The 17,128-nt window shown below is 43.4% G+C and overlaps 1 protein-coding gene across 3 annotated transcripts in view; it reads right to left on the bottom strand.

Annotated features, from left to right (window-relative positions):
- The window catches only part of sh2d3a (SH2 domain containing 3A), an 87,743-nt gene that overhangs the window by 51,040 nt on the left and 19,575 nt on the right, over window positions 1-17,128 (bottom strand). The window contains exon 1 of one of the 3 annotated variants that reach the window (XM_039772901.1): window positions 9,551-9,938. The exons of 1 other annotated variant lie outside the window; for it this stretch is intronic. The gene's annotated coding sequence lies outside the window, so the exon portion shown is untranslated. Of the gene's footprint in view, window positions 1-8,482; window positions 8,502-9,550; window positions 9,939-17,128 lie in introns of those variants that run through there. One more of the 3 variants, XM_039772903.1, reaches the window with a different exon arrangement.

Here is a 17,128-nt window from a genome sequence, read left to right as displayed (position 1 = left end):
ATGCATTTGCATGTAGGGAAGGTTGCATTCCATGAATGTCCATACTGGTGGACACTGTTTGACTCTACACAGACGTCCTGAAGTCCTTTCATGTTCTTAAGAGGCTTCCTGACCAACAGGGTAACATGAGCTGAACTTTGACCCAACATATGGATATACCGAGCCTAACATGTACAGTGTATCCAAAAAGTACTGAGACCCAATCACTTTTTTCACATTTTGTGATGTTGCAATCTTGTCCTAAAATTATTTAAATTCATTCCCCCTGGCCCCCCACATCAAGTAACACTCAAGTTTATCAGAAAATAGAAATATCCCACTGACTCAAGTATTTAAACCCTCATCATTGAGAAGTTTGGAGTCCACCATTGGTCCATGTAATTGACTGAACAAGATTAGGAAAGGCACCCACCAGTCTGCAGAAGGTTCCACAGTTGAACACAAACCAAGTACCATGGATAACGGAACTTCCAGTAGAGCTTAGAGAAAGGACTATGTTGAGGTACAGATCTGGGGAAAGCTACAATACAACATCTACAGAATTGAAGGTCCACAAGAGCATTTTTTGGAACAACCACGACTCATCCTAGAGCTGACCACCAGGCCTAACTAAGCAATCACTGAGGAATGGCCACATAAGAGAGGTGACCAGGAACATAATTGGCTCTCTGGCTGATCTCTGGAAAACCTGTGAAACTTCCAGAAGGACAACTCTCACTGGAACACTCCACCGATCTGGGCTTTATGGCAGAGTGGACAGACAGAAGCCTCTCCTCAGTGAAAGACAAATGGAAGCCCACTTGGAGTTTGCAAGAGACACCTAAAGGACTCGCAGACTGACAAACAGGATTGGACTCAATTCTATGCATCATGGCTGACAGGTTGTCAATGGTGCGACCTCAGTCCAGCCTTGAAGAATGGAGGGACAGCATCATGTCGAGGAGGTGGGGACTGAGAGACTACACGGGGTTGAGGGAAAGCCCACCAGAGAAAAGTATGGAGAGAGTCTTCATGAAAACCTCAATGACTGGGCTGAAGGTTCACCTTCCAACAAGACAAGAAAACTAATTACAAAGCAAATGCAGCACAGGAGTGGACTAGAATGATCGCAATTCTTTACGCTTTCTTTCCCCCACTACTCAAAGCATTTCAGTGACTGGGAAGCCATTTCAACCACCACTAACATCCACCTGAAAAATGCGACGGCAGCCATTTTTGCACCAGTATGCTCACCCAACAACATTAGCTGTTAGGTGGTGAAGTGGTGAGAGGGTGAGAGAGAGAGAGAGAGAGAGAGAGAGACAACTGGAAATGAGGTATGATTAGGCGGCCAGAATGACTAGGCCGGTGGGCAGTTTAGCCTGGACATCACAATACACCCTGCTATTTATGAAGGATGCTTGGAGATCTTTGATGACCAGAGAGAGTCGGGACCTCGGTTTTACATTTCATCTGAAGATCGGACCCCACATCTCTGGAGTGACCTGAAAAAAGCAGCCCAGCAGTGGTTTCCGACCTTCCTCACAGAATTTGAGAAGATCGGCAGAAAATTCCCCAATTCAGGTGTGTGAAGCTCGTCACGTCACACCCATGATGACTCCACACCATAAGCTACCAAAGGGGCTTCAACTAAGTATGGAGTAAAGGAGCTGAATATATGTGTCAATGCTATAGTTCATTATTTTATTTTTAATACATTTGCAGCGAGACGTCAAGCAAAGCGACACCTTTTAATTGGCTAACTAAAAAGATTACAATATGCAAGCTTTCAAAGCAACTCAGGCTCCTTCTTCAGGCAAGATGTAATACAGAAACTGGAGTTCCCTGTGTTTATATAGACACCACTACAAATAACAACACTAGAAAACCTTTAAGTGAGACATCGTAAATGTAAAAAAATCAATAGACCTCTCCAGGCTAAGATTCATTTAGCAAGACAGGAGAACAATGTCCAGTCAAGATCTTTGGATAAGATAACTGTCCACCAAAGTCTTTTGAAGTTTCTGATGAGTTTTTCCTGTAGTCGGGTTGTCTGGTTCAGTCTGAGAGATGCCAACAATCCTCATATCTGGTCATAAAACTCGTCTCTATTTATACCATACTAGTCATACCCCACGGCTTCACCCACATATTAGTAAAACGGGACAGAGAGGAGGCCCTGCCCGAGATCCCCACTCCTGACGTCACTCTTCCTCCTTCCCCTTGGCCCGCACCCTCCATCTCAGATTAGTGCGAATATATCACTCCTACACGTGAACTATGATTGTTAACGCGTTGAGAGAAGTCGCAAGATCAACCGGAGTGTTCAAGCAAATTATAGAAAAAAAGAAACGATCTAAATCCGTTAAGTAGTTCTCATGGTTCACTAGCTAAGCGGAGGTGAGGTACACCCCAAGGCTGGTGTGCGAGTGTGGAGGGCCCTCCCACCATCCCTCGGCCCACTGCGTGTTTCTCGGATTAGCATAAATAAAGTTGGTACCACAAGCAAACTATAATTCTTAGTGCGATGAGAGAAGTCGCAAAATCAACCGGAATGTTCAAGCAAATTATAGAAAAAAAGAGAAAATCTCTAAATCCGTTAAGTAGTTCTCTTGTGAAAAGTGGACAGACATACAGACGTTGGATTTTATATATGCAGTATATATAGAGATGATAATGTGTAACATTTTAGCTCTCTCCTGCTGTGTCTTGTTGCCCACGAGCATTGTGACTTCAAAGTCCTTCTCATGGCGTCCACGGCTGCTGAAGTGAGCTCCTACAGGGACATCCCGATTGCCATGCTTAATGTGGAGTGTTTGTCCAGTTTCTCCCACATAGACTGCAATGTCGGGACATTTCATACAGCGAATTAGGTGTTCTGCAGGAAAATGATCTCTTTATACGCCGTTCTGCTCAGCAGTGAGGTATAACTACACCATCTGTATCATAAATGTAACGACACGTGTTACATGTTTTCTGTAGGCAGGGAGATGTGCCATTTCCTGTTGGTTCACTTAGGGAGCTTCGGCTGCTGCAGGTTTTGTATGGTTGTCTGTATGCCAGTAGAGGAGGTTCCGGAAAGACATTTTTCAGTATTTTGTCGTTGTTTAGCATTGGCTGAAGTTTTTTAACAAATTTTTCAAAATGTTCCAAGATGTGGGTTACAGGTAACAAGGGGGATGCAGTTCTTGTCGTCTGTGTTTTTATATGCTAGAAAGTTGTCTCTGGGTATGGCAGTAGCTCTTCTTATTTCAGTATCTGCCGTTCTGGGGGACAGAACCTCGTCCCCCAAAAAAGGTATCATACGAGGTGTGGCAGAAAAGTAATGAAACTGATTTTTTATTTACAGAAGTTTTTATTTTCAAACATCAATGTTATCCCCTTCAAAGTAGTTCCCTTGGGCAGCTACACACCGATGGAGACGTTGTTCCCACTGCTGGTAGCAGCGCTGGAAGTCTTCAACCGCTATGGTCTTCAGCATGTCCGTTACACTCTTTTGGATGTTTTCTAAAGTCCCGAAATGACGTCCTTTGAGGACATTTTTCAGTTTAGGAAAAAGGAAAAAGTCACACGGACCGAGGTCAGGTGAATAAGGGGGCTGGGGAACAACAGGAAGGCCTTTTGAGGTCAAAAATTCTGTTATGGAGAGGGCAGTTTTTCGGCACCATTTTGGCACAGACCTTTCGCATGTGCAAATGTTCAGTCAAAATTTGATGAACGGTAAATCTGTTCAAATTGAATTGTTCACTCAACATTCTTAATGTGAAACGACGGTCTGATCTCACAAGAGTGTTCACACGTTCGATGTTTTCATTGGTTTTCGAAGTTGAAGTCCTCCCTGAAAAACTTGAGCTCGGGATAAAGAATGTTCCCCATAGGCCTGTTTTAACTTTTCAAACGTCACACTTGCCGTTTAATGGCACAACGTTGCTCCAAATTCCGCCGTTCCATTTTGCGTGACGCACAACCAAAAACACAACTTCGCTAATAGCAGTCACAAAAATCACGTAGTTAACGGAAGGAGTTGAAACTCGCACTGAGCTATGGGAGGGTACTGATACACGTGCTCTATCAAGGACAACGGCGCAGCATTGCCAGATCGCTTGCAGTGTTGCCAGTCTCATTACTTTTCTGCCACACCTCGTATTGCTTGACTTCTCACTGCATCCATAATGGCTAACACGGTACAACACCCCAGTAATAAATTTGCAGAAACTCCTAAAATCCTGTTTTCATTTTGGTATTCTGGGGTATTGATTGATACCCAAGGTGGGGAAAAAATGAATTTAAAATGATTTTAGTAAATAAGTAAGGCTGCAATATAACAAAACTCGCTCACTGTACACCATAAGACCAAGCTGGGATTTCCATAGCGCGGGTCGACTTTTACGTTAATGCAAGATGGGCACCCAAACCATTTCCTGATCTGCACAAAGGTGCCATCCTTCGATGAATTTCTGCAGGTTTCACTCCCTCTGCCCAAAGAAATCTCACTACGGCATGGCGTTCAACAATGGTACAATCCCCCGAGGGGCATCCATGTCCATTTGACCCTTGGCTTTAACTCGACTAGCAGTAGAGTGCTGCGCTGTGCGTGTTCAATTTACCCATAAGCCATTGCAAACATGCTGTATTGGGTCAGCTTCTACCCGCTGTGTTTATTACATAATTTTTGATTTACCACTGCAATAACCACCATGTTTGATTTATATAACGCCTTTCCCATGCTCAATGTGTTCTCAATAATGAATAGGAACAAAGCAGAAATAAAGATCAAATACACAGCATGATACAAACGAATATCAGCATAAAACACTAAATAAAAGATAAACATAGGAAACATTAATCTTTAAATCAGAATAAGACACTAAAACAGGAATAAAAATGCCAAATGCTAGCAGAAAACAAGAGAATTTGCGATCCAGAAGCAGGTCACCCTGAGCACCTGGACGGAGAGCTAAACTGAGAGAAAGGGTCAGAATGTCAGGGTAAGTTAAACGCCTCCCTGACCAAAAGAGTCAGCTGATCTCGTTAAATTTATTTCAGGAGGTCATTCCAAAGTCTGAGTGCAACGGACCTGAAGACTCCGCTCTCCCATAATGCACAGGGCACTGGGGTGGAATCTGGAATCAGAGCAGCACAGCGATGGCGTCCAGCGGAGCAGAAGATGTGTGACGTACTTTACTGACGATAGCTAAGGGCCCCGAATTAATAATCAAATTAGTTTTTATTGCATACAATGGACAGCAGTAAACAAAGCCTTGTGATAGACAGATATTAAATAACTATAAATACGCACACCATTTGCCACGCAACCGTGCTCAGGAAAAGTGGACTTGGAACATCAACACTAGGCAGTGGCGGGGGGGCATCTCAGACAACATTTTTTAACCCAAATCTTCCCGACGTGGTCTTTTTCTCAAATTCAGCACAAACAATTCCCTCTCTTCTCTGTCCCACCCAAGCTTTGTCCTCCTCCTTTTCACCCAACTTTTTAAATCGCCTTGTTGAAGCAGTGTAGTTTAATGCCAGAATTGGGAGTATATCTCAAAGTGGAGACGTCGTCTCCCAGCACCACCCACTGGCGTTCACCCAAGGAACCCAGTAGGGCTGCCCATCAGGACTACAACTCCCAGACAGCCCTACAGGTGTGCACACGGGAGTCCCACCAGAGGCATCCTGGGAGAGCAAACTGTGCTGTAAGGCAGTCTCCGTATGGCCTTCCATGAGTGGGATTAAGTGAGGAAAAGTGGCCTTTAGAGAAGATGAAGGGAAATGTAAAATACTAGACAACCCGCGGTGTGCCATACGCCACATAATCAGGCTGGTTTTTTAATGATTTTTAAGCACAGGGAGAAAATTAACATTTGAAAAATCGGTAATGTATTAAATCAGCAAGAAAAGCAACATTGTAACAACCGACGCACAATCGTCCGTGACTGAAAACTGGCGGACCACCATCGCTCATGTGCCCACCTCCAACTCGTCACTTGAGTCATTGTCATCTTTGCACAGTCCAGATGCACCTGTGACTCACGTGGACTTTCTGTGTTCCTGCAGGAGCATCTAAGAAGACGCATGTTTGTCGTGGATGTGAATTGCTGTATGTAGCGTGTAAAACAGTTTGCTATGGTGCACGCGGTCGTGTGTCGAAACCGAAAACTCGGTTTTTAAAGACTGCTTACTTCTTGGAGTTAGCGGGCGTGACTCCTTCCTGCGTGCGCCATAGGTGTCTTACTTGGCGGCGGCTTAGTGAATCCACACCCCTTCTGGCGTGCGTTCCATGGGTGTCTTGCCTTAGTGAATTATACAGTACAGGCCAAAAGTTTGGACACACCTCCTCATTTAATGTGTTTTCTTTATTTTCATGACCATTTACATTGGCAGATTCTCACTGAAGGCATCAAAACTATGAATGAACACATGTGGAGTTATGTACTTAACAAAATGGTGAAATAACTGAAAACATGTTTTATATTCTAGTTTCTTCAAAATAGCCACCCTTTGCACCGATTACTGCTTTGCACACTCTTGGCATTCTCTCAATGATATCTACTGTATATCTCTCTATATATATCTCTATCTATGACAGCCATCATTTGTAGTCTGAATCACAATCTGATTGTATGGGTGGTTACCTACTAAGCTTGTGGTTGGTCTGCAAGTCGGCAAACATGTGCCAGGGTGCCCTCTACAGTTGCGAGAAGCAGATCATAGAATGTTCAATAGTTTTACTGTCAAATAATACAAAGAGTACGCGACACATGTTTCACCCTAATTCTGGACTCATCAGGCGTACCCACTCACTGCACTTGGTAGGTAACCACCCATACAAATCAGATTTCAATTCAGACTATGAATGCCATGAATGTAATTACCCCGATCTATATGCTGTCAAATAAATGAACCACAGGCTGTGGCACAACGTAAAGAGGCTTCGCCGCTGATGTCCGATCCACAAGGGGGGGTGCAGTGAGTGTGTACGCCTCATGAGCCCAGAATTAGGGCGAAACATGTGTCGCGTACTCTTTGCATTATTTGACAGTAAAACTATGCTTTTTATTTTTATATATATATATATATATATATATATAGAAATTGTGTGTTTCACATACTCAGAACTATAAACCTATTTTTGCCCATGTGTGTGTGTGTGTGTGTGTATAGGTTTACAGTTCTGAGTATGTGAAACAATTTATTCTTGCATTATTTTTTATGAATTATTTCATTATTTATTTGTATCCGTCTTCAAAGAACTCCATGCCAAAGTGTGTTTGAGTGTAGCATGTAGACCACAAGAATGTGTAAATAATGACGGCCGGCGATTTGAGCTCTTACAGGATTGTACCCAAGTGCACTGTGCCATTCTTTTGAGCTAATAAAGCTATTGTAATAATCACATCCTGTGCGTCTTTTTCCACCTTTTTTCAACTGTAAACCTACTTTTGCCCCCCTGTATATAAACACACAGGCACAGTCCATTTATGTTATACATACATACCGTACATACAATTACAACTTATTTTTATGTAGCTCTCTTCGCCAAGTGCAGGTGTAGAGCACTGGGAACAATTCTCAGTTAAAATACAAGTATAGATTATACAGATGAATTATGGCCAGTTGACAATGGGGGAGAATACATTTGTAAAAGAGAAAGTCAAACACAGAGTCACAGTCCTGCACACACATTACACATTTGAAAAGAAAATTTAAAAAAAAAGAAAAAAAAAACATCCACCCATCCAAAACAAAAGCCACTTCATATTTAAAGTAACAGTAAAGGGCATTGCTGCTTTTAGCTACACAGAATTCATAAGGTGCTTTGTGGCGAGGTGTGCTGTGACGGGCACCACATAAAACAGATTTCAGTCCTCACAAGCTGAACACGCTTTACTGTAAATGGAGTTGCTAAACTTGCTTTCTTCTTGCTTCTCCACACCAGCCAGATTCAGGAGTTCCTGTCTAATTATTAACCCAACCCTGGAACTCGGGCCTACTGCTAAGACAACCCAACTCAGAAGGTGGGCCTTACAGGAACTCGACTTGGCCACCAGTAACACACACGCCACGTGACTTGGCCACCAGTAACACACACGCTGTACAAAGTAGTTTCGTATTCTGCATTGTAACTCCGATTATGAAGATGTCTGCATCGTGAGGTTTACTATTTTATGGCTGAGGGGCTCACTAAAAAAGTATGCACACATGGGGCACAAAAACAACAACAAAAAAGAAACACACAAAAGTAAAACCAATAAAGGGACAACAAAGAAGAAGGCACTCGGACAACCAAACTTCAAGTCCCCACCGCGCTGCCGGGACAGCCAGTACATTTAAAACTTCTACTTGAACTGGCATGAAAGTTACGTTCTTTAACAGAAATCACCTGCTCTTGTAGGTTTAAAAATCTCAAGATGTCAGCTTTAATGATCCCGCAGATCTTTGTGATAACCAACACCTCTAAGAACATTCTAAAATATTCTTGATAAAAACATTCACTTACTTTTCAGTGAAAATACTTTTACTTTACCATAAAGTCACTTGAGACTTTTCACAGGGGCTCCTTTAACCAGCCATCTTCTCGATCATTAATTTGGGCTCGTCTGACTAAAATGAATTACCAAACCGAGGTGAAGGGCCGATTTCCCACAGCTGCTCCATGGCAGACACTTTTCTGAGACGGCCCTCTTCTCCTTGGTTGACTGCGGCTGCCTCCACCCCTTTACTTGAATGGATCCAATGACAGACACCTTATATATATTCGGTTACCATAATTAAAACTTTTTGTGCATGTTTCTAACATACTTGTATTTTTTTTTTATTTTGCTATCCATTACTGCTTCTATGAAAATGGCACTTTACTGGTTTGTGTGGTTCCTTGCAGACCCATTGCTTGACAAATATCCTTTTCATTCTTTGAAGGTTCTCTGCATATGAAATAGCTTATAAATAAATACGTGGACACAACAGAAACCTTTAATTTATAGCAGGCTACCTAGCAGGATTCTAACAGGTCAAGAAAACCTATTGTATGCAGCAAGAGTCCTTCTAAAACCAGGAACCCACTGGTATTTCGCAAACCTGTTATTTATGGAACCAGTTACAGACCTAAATTAAAATCAAGGTTCTTTCTGGAACCTTAATGTGGACGTTAATTTTAAGAAATTAAATAACCCCCCTTTAGCTATGATGAAGAACACCTTTATTAGCAGCCTCTTTTAAAAGGTGTATTGCAGAAAGCCGCCATAAGGGTGGCAGGAAATGATCCTGGACGGGACGCTAGCCCACCACCTTAGTCTACAGTACGCTATCTTTTCATTTCCTGAACATTTTTTCTCGGTTGAAGCCGAGTATTTTCCCCCACAAACCCCGAGCACAAACGTTCTCATTTTGGGTCGCTAATCCGTTACGGGGCGCACACACACGTCCGATTTTACTTATTACGCCGGACCAGTTTCGAATCGCTAATGATATTAGCAATGCTAGTGCAGAGCGTGTTACCGCAGATCACCGACTCCCACCCCGGCAGCCTAATCCGTTCCCCAGCCCTGACCGGACATGCTCTACTCACCTGCTGCACACCTGAGCCGCTGACCCAGGAGCCGTGACGGGGAGTCCCGACACAACGGGACAAGCACGAAAGCTCGAGCAACCTCAGAGGTGAGCGGAGGTGAGGTCGTTCTCAAAAGCGGCGCAGATTCGGGATGCCGCACCTTTATCCTGTGCTACATGCGCAAAATTCCTCAAATTCCACACCCCTGCAAACTTTTTTCGCGAGAAGCTCCAGATCGGGAAAACGCACTGCTGAAAGCAGAACGAGGCAGGACGCAGCCCGAGTGCCACCTTACTGGTGGTGGTGGTGATGATGATGATGATCCCATCACTTGCACAAGGTTAGCGCAGATTACATGGTGACTCAGGTCGCATCGAAAGCACCACTAGAATTACTCAACAGGCTGCACCCACCCACTCTCTCTCTCTCTCTTTCGTTCGCTCGCTTGCTCACCCAGTCTCCCTTTTTTTCTCGGACTGTACCACTGAGCAAAAACACGGAGGGGGGAGGAGAGGGAAGGGATCTGCCCGGTCCGCAATACCCTACTTGGATCCGACGCGGCTCTGCTCGTGTCACGTGGTTGCTTTATTCGTGTATTAATAACGCTGTCCAGTTCCCACGTGCCGTAATGAAATCTTTTGTTCGACTCAATGCAAGGAGCCTGCCCTATAAAATGTGCGCAGACTGTCAGTCTGCGCGTTGTTTCTCGACAGCGGGTTGCAGGTTTGTTGCACAATGGAGATTCCCTGTCTGGGCAAGTTAAGAGATGCGGCGTCTTGTATTTTCGCACATCTCACCGACTTCAGTCCCAGGACGTGCCCCGTGTCACCTGTGCACGTCACACTGACGCACCTTGACACGCCTGGACCTAATGCTCACCTCCATTTGATCATTCCGAGATTAATGATGCATCCATATAGCGCCTTTCCCAGTACCAAACGAAATTTCATTTAGAAAAAAAAAAACACGTAAACCACATGCAGTATCACCAAAACTGGTCTTCTTAGTCATTTGGTTTCAGGGATTACAATTGCGGGCAGCACGTTAAGCTGTTGCTTTACAGTAAGTAGGCCGGAGATCGTGCCCCAGGTCCTCCCTGCTTGGAATTTGCATGTTCTGGCTGCGCCGGCGTGGAATTCCTCAGGGTGCTCCACACTTCCAACACATGCAAATTAGGTAAATTGACCATAGTGTGTGGTGTCTGGGTGTGTGTGTGCTTGTGGTATGAAAAGGAGTGGGGTGATGTGCAGGGTTTCTTCCTGCTTTGCACTCACTGCCTGCTGGGAGTGGCTCCAGCTCCCTCACAACCATACTGAAGATTAAGCAGCTTTAGAAAGTGCATGGATAGATGGCTTAAATCTAAGACCGCTCTGCATGTTGAGTTACACTGACTGCACCTAAACCTGGCAGGAAGCACAACAAACCCCCTCCAAACATGGGGAGGATCTATCATCAGGGCAAACACAATGGCCTCTAACAGCCTTTTCATCAATCAATTGTCCTCAAGTCAAAATGATCAAGGAGACCCTCACCCCCAATGAAATAACAGAACTTCCACAAGTCGAAATGATCAAGGAAGGAAGCAATCAAGTCTCGCACCGAAATCAAAAGTGAAAACGACCCAGTGTAAGGATGATCAGCTCGAGCCAGGTCATCCAGGGGCCTGTCTTCGGGGGGGTAATTGTTTACAAGTCTGTAAACCAGAAAATAGTTCTTTCAGCCTCCACTTACATTATGTGACACTTCATTTGTCAGTATGCACACATTTGAGATACACACTTTAAAGAAAAGGTGCCAAAGTAGTTCTTCAGTGTAATGTCGTAGGGGAGCCATTTTGGTTTCCAAAAGAAACATCCACGCGAAGGTTGCAGAAAGGACCTTTATTGATTTACATGTGTAACAGGTGTCATAAATAATCATGATATCCATCCATACAGTTTTCTAAACCCGCTAATCCTGAATGGGGTTGTGGGGAAGCTGGAGCCCATCAGATGCTAGGCAGACACCACCCCTGGATAGGGCACCAGTTCATCTCACAACAAACACACACACACACAGGCCAATTTAACAACACAAATCCAACTAATCTACTGTACATGTCTTTGGACTGTGAAAGGGAACCCATTCAGGAATGGGGAGAATATGCAAACTCTGCACAGAGACCATCTGGGATGTGAACCCTGGTCTGCTCATTATGAGGCAGCAGTGCTACCACTGCACCACCATAGTAATAACTCTTTCTCTATACACTAACACAGACTAAGTTCTGGATTTATAGATCTGTCGGTCCCCTGCTAGGTAGCCCGCCACACATTCTGTTTTGTTCACATACAGTAGAACCTCTGGTCACGAACGTTTCCGAACGTGTACAAATCGGGTTACAACCAAAAAGTTTGCCAAACTTTTGCATCTGTTCACAACCACGCACTCTGGTGGCGAACAGAAACACTGGTGACCAGTTTCCCTACGCGTGTTCATTCGGGCCAATGATTTCCCATTTTCTGGTTTCCATTTTCTTTTATTTGCGTATACAGGACCTAACAAAGCAGCCGATGTTGCAAAAGGAGTTACAGTGTTAACCAAGCAGAGGCCTCAAGCGCTGAAAGAGGTGGAAAAACTGCTGCTAGTGTGGTTGAACGAGAAGCCCCTTGCAGGGGACAGCGTAAGCGAGGCGATCATATGCGAGAAAGCCAGGAAGATTCATGGCGATTTACTGAAAAAAAAATCCTTCTTCGAGTGGCGAAGGCGAGGAATTTAAAGCCAGTAGAGGACGGTTTGAAAAGTTTCACAAGAGAAGTGGCATTTAATTTTTTTTTTCCCTGTGCTTAAAACTCATAAAAAAAGTGTTTACAGCGAGCGGTTCGTAAGGATGTAGCACAGACTCTTACAATGTTAGTTTTCTCTGTTGTTCAAGGTTTTTACATTTAATTTACTGTTACACTGTGCATTCTATGGCATAATTAACTATTTTTGTGCTTAAAAAATTAATATATTTACATACAGTTCATAACGTCTGAAATGGATTTATTGTATTTACATACAATCTTATGGGGAAATTACGTTCGGGTCACGTCCAGAGTGTTTGGAACGAATTACAGTCATGACCAGAGGTACCACTGTATTAGGAATCTCTTCAAAGCCCAAAGAACTAATTTCATATGCAAGATAACCTTCCCAGAATGAAACGGTTCTTTGTCAAGCAATGGTTCTACATGTAAGCCAGTAAAGTGCCATTAAAGAACCAGCATTTTTAAGAATGTCGCCGATAGGAAAAGAAGCATCCTATCTGTTCAATTCACTTTATTTGAATACAGTAGTTCAGGGGCGGAGAACGGTGACAAATCATCAACTAAAGTACATATACAAACTTTATAAACTACTACATAATGAGTACACTTAAAAGACACCATTTTGTTTGGACAGTCGCAATATTAAAAACGGATTCATAATTATGCAGTTTATTTCCCTAACCCTAACCGTAACCCATGCTTGAAGCGTTTCACAAATAATCAGAAGGGTATGACGTCAATGGCGCCTGGCAAAAGCTCAGGTCAGGTCAGATCAGGTTGGGGAGCATGCACTGGCGCATTGCAGCTCCCACCACACAACGAAACACCTCGGCATCCTGGTTGGCAACCCCCCAAGGCAGACACGCGGCCCACTCCCACCCTCTGGAAATGATCATCTTATCTGCCGCATCCAGGTGTTACGTGGGCGTCCCCTTGGCCTGTTCCAGCGCCTCAGGTCCTCAACAATGAGGGTCCTGCAAGCCAGATCACCCTCAGGGAATCTCGTCACATGACCGTTGTTACGTAACTGATGCTACCTCACAATGCGGGTCATGTGCCTCATTCGGGCAAATAAGAAAATGTAAAATGAAAAGTGCTATATAAAGATTACAGGAAACTGACATGTGTAACATTTCTAATGAGTAACATAACCTGCCTATTGTTCAACTGTAGAAAACACAGAAGTAATCCTGTGTACTGGCCATTTAGGGTGCCCCCTTGTCACTGTAGGAATATACAAATGGGTAGACAGAGGGGGCTCTGGATTGTTTGTTGACCTACAAAGCAATAATGCATTTTTGACAGCAATAAGTTATGTGCGTCCCAGCATAACCTGCTAGCGTCTCCAGTTACAGAAATCTGGAAACAATTTACTACATTTTTTATGAGGTGGCCTTCTCAATGAAAAGCAGAATTTAACACAACAAAGACTGAAAGTGCATTTAACTGTCAATCAGTCAGTTATTGTCCATTGTCTAACACAGGAGTCTGCTGGAGCCAATCCCAGGGTGCAAGGCAGGAACAAACCCTGGGCAGGGTGCCAGCGCACCACAGGGCACACACACACCAATCACACTTTAGGATCACCAATGCACCTAACCTGCATGTCTCTGGACTGTGGGAGGAAACCCACGCAAACACAGGGAGAACATGCAAACTCCACGCAGGGAGGATCTGGGAAGCGAACCCAGGTCTTCTAACTGCGAGGCCGCAGCGCTACCCACTGCGCTATCATGTCACCTGTATTTAACTGCCTGTAACTAATTTAATCTACCACTACCGCAACTGTAAAAGTGTCAAAACTACACAATTGTTTTTACGTTATCTATAAAGTGCCTTAGGATGCTGTCAAGTAAGGATCAAAATGAAATTAGGTTGCACCTACAGTACTTATTCGGACTCCCCCTGGAGTATGGCAGAGGTATAAAGTTCTCATTGAGTACCGCCAATATGATGAAGTACCTGGTGGGTTCATTGACCCAGTGTGACTCAGAATGTCATGACATTTGGTTCAGTTTATTTTTTATCTAGCGCTCCTTATTGAGTGCAGGTGTACAGAGTGGTGACAATTTCTCCAGTCAAACCCACTTTCAGACTTTGCTGATTACACAATGAGTACATAAAGACACAAAGGAGCTGGCAGTGTGTCCAGGGTTAGTTTCTGCTCTTCATTTAAAGTAACTGGGTCAGATTAGCCCAGTTAGATAAACTTATATGACAGATGTTTAGATTTTTTAACCTCCGATTCTGCTGACCTCGAGAAAAAAAAATATAATAATAATCATCAGATTCCTGTCTTGGCCTGCGGTTCTGAAGAACACATTCCCTACACTCCTAAAAATAATGGCACTTTCCTGGGTGGTGTGCTTCATTGTAGAACAAATTGTTTGACAAAAAAATTGTTTTACTCCACAAGGGGTTATTTGAACATAAACTGGTTCTTTTAGACTTTAAAATGTTCCAAATACGTGGAAAAATTGATATCTCTTGAACCACAGGCAGCCAGAGTCCTTGTAAAATCAGCATTCCATTGGCATTCACAAATGTGGTATCATCCATTCGTGGCTATATATGGAATGGGCTACGGATCTAAATAAATAAAAGTTCATTCTGGAACCACTTCATTCATGCATACAAATTGGTTCTTTGGGCACTGAAAAGGTTCCTTATGTGCGAGCCAAACAGAAATCTTTATTATGCACTCGACTAGCAGGATCATAAACACCTGAAGTTAGCCTCTGTTAAGTCGATGTCACATTACGCGACGTTTTGTCGTGAGGGCATGTCAGATTTGCCGAGCGAAGTCGCTGATCTCGTCGCTGAACCACGTCAAAAATCAAAGCCAATGTCACATTTACTGACAGAGCGCCGTCCTTTCACCCCTTTTCCTGACAGTCTTACGGAGCGGCGATTTAGTAAATTTAAGCAGCAATCTCTGCTCTTTAGTTCTTTTTTTTCTATTCTATTATGTATATAAAGTACAAAATAGTAGAGAGACGAGCTTCTATTCTTTTTTGATACATTTAAAACACATATGTTCCCTATTCCCGTTCGCTAAGCTCCGTACTTCCGGATGAGCATTCATTGGTTCACTTGGTTGTCAGCTGACCTGCGCGCACAGCCCGCACCTCCAACTATAACGAGGCAATCCCGGCCAGTCGCGGACCAGTTGGTTTCAGCCGTTAGATATGTCGCGTTCGGCTAGTGGTTGATAAACACGGTCCTGGGGACTCCCACTGGATGCAGGTTTTCATTCCAAACAGATCCCTAATCAGTGATAACAACTGATAAAAACGTCATTTAATTAACTGGTATTTGTTTTCTCCTATTCTACATTCTGAAAAGCACAGCAGTATGGTTTTTACGTTTATAAGACGTTTGGAAACCTAATTTGATGTAGCTTTAAATAATTAACTCTCTTTTGTTGGTTTCGAATTAAATTTTCCATTTTTTTTTTTTTAGTTTGCTCCCATCATTATATCATAATGACAATTAAAAAGGAGTAGCCCAGAAACCCGGGCAAACAACACTGAACTTTGAAAAGGTGCAACTGCTTTCGCGTCAGACCCACTAATTAGTAAACAATTGATTAAATAAGCAGAATACCTGAAGAGCAGAATGAACATCAAGATGAAAATATTCTTTAAAAAAAAATCCCATATACTGTAACTGTTTAGTACATTTTAATAAAACAAATACTAACTTTTTCATTTCCACATTGTCTCCAAAACACGGAATAAGGGAAACAACGTTTCGCTTAATTGGGCCAAGAGTTCGATTAAAAATAGAAGTTGGTTGGAACAAAAACCTGCAGCCACAGCGGGTCCCCAGGACCGAGTTTGAGAACCTCTGACCCGTTAGTGGATCGGCTTCACGGGAGCACGCCCCTAATGCATAAGATTATGTCAATTAAGGCTACGACTGAAAATGCCCGGAAAAGTCGTCTAATGTGACATGGGCTTTATTTTATACAGTATAGCAAGAAATCAGGCACCCATTGAGGCCTACCATCTCCTCGCGGTTATTTATGGAACTTTTAACGGATCTAAATAAATAACTCTTTCTGAAACTTTCATGTGGACGGTCTTTTTGGTATCCAAAAATCATGCCCATTTGGCTTCACGCTGAAGAGACACTTCTGCCCCGTTGTTTTAAAAAGAGTTGCTGTTTTTTTTTTATTATTTAAATACAACATCCATTCATCCCAACCGCAAAAGGAAACCATTCGTTTGCGCAGGTAAAAGACTCTAATGATTTTGGTTTATATGAGCGAGGTTCCTACTTTTAAGTCGAATTCCGCCTCTTCCATTACCTGTGAAGATGCCTTATCAACCTATTTCCGACTTTACGGCTATAGTGCGTGGGAATCGGCACGACCAGTAACGGCTTCAGGCCACTGCAGTCCCGATGGCGAGCCGCCCTGCCACCTTTGGTTAATGTCGTGCGTTGAGTGGCACCGGACCATGTCACCAAGCGCTGCTCTCAGAACCACCCCAGGTCCTCCAGGATTCCGGACGTCTTTGACGGATCGAGTTAAAAAGTGAATTCTTAAAACTGATGGGATTTGACTTGCAGGCAAACGTCTCACACGCGAAGAAGCTGCCAGTCTTTGATTTGAACGGATTTCCGTCATCAACCATCCTCATTGTCTTCAACAGGGCGTTTATCAAGGAACTCGTTAAGAACTAATCGGGTTTGCAAAATTGAAATCGCACATCGGAAGGACATTTCAAAACTAACCAGCTCATAGTTACACGGGAAATGAGATTACACAGGAACCTAAACGAGACCAATTACTCCATAACCC

This window comes from Polypterus senegalus, chromosome 12 (assembly GCF_016835505.1).
Source record: "Polypterus senegalus isolate Bchr_013 chromosome 12, ASM1683550v1, whole genome shotgun sequence".
Taxonomy (NCBI): Eukaryota; Metazoa; Chordata; class Cladistia; order Polypteriformes; family Polypteridae; genus Polypterus; species Polypterus senegalus.
This window is presented reverse-complemented; position numbering and strand designations above follow the sequence as displayed.